Here is a 2,384-nt window from a genome sequence, read left to right on the forward strand (position 1 = left end):
ATATGTTTACAAACGTTACGAAAAAAAACCAAACGTTTACAAACGTTAAGAAACAAATCCAAACGTTTCCCTATTTTTGCGATTTAAGCCAAACTTTTACAATTGTTACGAAAGAAATCTAAACGTTTTACCTTTTTAGCGATTTAACCCAAACGTTTACAAACGTTACGAAACAAATCCAAACCTTTACAAACATTACAGAACAAAAACCAACTTTTCACATTTTTAGCAATTTAAGCCAAACGTTTACAAACGTTATGAAACAAATTTAAACGTTTCACCTTTTTCGCGATTGAAACCAAAAGTTTACAAATGTTAAGAAATAAATCCAAACATTTTCCCATTCTAGCGATTTAAGCCAAGCGTTTATAAATGTTACGAAACAAAACTAAACATTTATAAACGTTACAAAACAAATCTGAACGTTTCCGCTTTTTTTGTGATTGAAGCCAAACGTTTACAAATATTACGAAACAAATCTAAACGTTTCTCCTTTTTAGCGATTGAAGCCAAACGTTTACAAACGATACGAAACAAATCCAATCGTTTCCCCATTTTAATGTTTCAAGCCAAACGTTTATATACGTTATGAAGCAAAACCAAACATTTACAAACATTATGAAACAAATCCAAACATTTATAAACATTACGGAACAAAAACAAACTTTTCACTTTTTTAGCAATTTAAGCCAAAAGTTTACAAACATTATGAAACAAATCTAAACATTTCACCTTTTTAGAGATTGAAGCCATACGTGTACAAACGTAAAGAAACAAATCCAAACGTTTCCCAATTTTAGTGTTTTAAGCCAAACATTTATAAACTTTAAAAAACAAAATAAAATGTTGACAAACGTTACAAAACAAATTCAAATGTTCACAAACATTACGAAATATATCCAACCGTTTTCCCATTTTAGCGATTTAAGCCAAACGATTACAAACGTTACGAAACAAATCCACACGTTTCACCTTTTTCTTGAATTAAGCCAAACGTTTACAAACGATACGAAACAAATCCAAATGTTTTCCCATTCGAAATACATCCAAATGTTTCCTCTTTTTTGCTATTGAAGCCAAACATTTACAAACATTACGAAACAAATCCAAATGTTTCCCCTTTTTAGCGATTTAAGCCAAACGTTTATAAATGTCACGAAGCAAATCCAAACGTTTCACCTTTTTAGCGATTTAAGCCAAACATTTACAAACTTTACGAAACAAATCCAAACATTTCCCCTTTATTGCAATTTTAGCCAAACGTGTACAAACGTTTCACCTTTTTAGCCATTTAAGCCAAATGTTTACAAACGCTAAGAAACAAATCCAAATGTTTCACCTTTTTAGCAATTGAAGCCAAACGTTTACAAACATTACGAAACAAATCCAAATGTTTCACCTTTTTAGCGATTTAAGCCAAACATTTCACCTTTTTAGCATTTTAAGCAAAATGTTTAAAAACGTTACGAAACAAATCCAAACCTTTTTAGCGATTTAAGCCAAACGTTGACAGACGTTACGAAGAAAATCCAAACGTTTAACCTTTTTAGCGATTTAAGCAAAACGTTTACTAACGATACGAAAAGAAATCCAAACGTTTCACCTTTTCAGCGATTTAAGGCAAAAGTTTACAAACGTTACGAAACAAATCCAAGCGTTTCCCCTTTTTATCGATTTAAGCCGAACGTATAAAAATGTTATGAAACAAATCCAAACGTTTCACCTTTTTAGCGATTTAAGCCAAACGTTTACAGACGTTACGAAGCAAATCCAAACGTTTAACCTTTTTAGCGATTTAAGCAAAACGTTTACTAACGATACGAAAAAAAATCCAAACGTTTCACCTTTTCAGCGATTTAAGGCAAAAGTTTGCAAACGTTACGAAACAAATCCAAGCGTTTCCCCTTTTTATCGATTTAAGCCGAACGTATAAAAATGTTATGAAACAAATCCAAACGTTTCACCTTTTTAGCGATTTAAGCCAAATGTTTACAAACGTTACGAAACAAATCTAAGCGTTTCACTTTTTTAGCGATTTAAGCCAAACGTTTACAAACGTTACTAAACATATCCAAACGTCTCGCCTTTTTAGCGATTTAAGCCAAACGTTTACAAACATTACGAAACAAATTCAAATGATTTGCCTTTTTAGCAATTTAAGACAAACGTTTACAAACGTTACGAAACAAATCCAAACGTTTCCCCTTTTTTTGATTTAAGCGGAACGTAAATGTTACGAATCAAAACCAAACATTTCACCTTTTTAGCAATTTAAGCCAAACGTTTACAAATGTTACAAAACAAATCCAAATATTTCACCTTTTTAGCGATTTACGCAAAACGTTTACAAACGTTACTAAACAACTCCAAACGTTACGAAACAA

The sequence above is a fragment of the Mercurialis annua genome, linkage group LG3 (genome assembly GCF_937616625.2).
Source record: "Mercurialis annua linkage group LG3, ddMerAnnu1.2, whole genome shotgun sequence".
In the NCBI taxonomy this organism is placed as follows: Eukaryota; Viridiplantae; Streptophyta; class Magnoliopsida; order Malpighiales; family Euphorbiaceae; genus Mercurialis; species Mercurialis annua.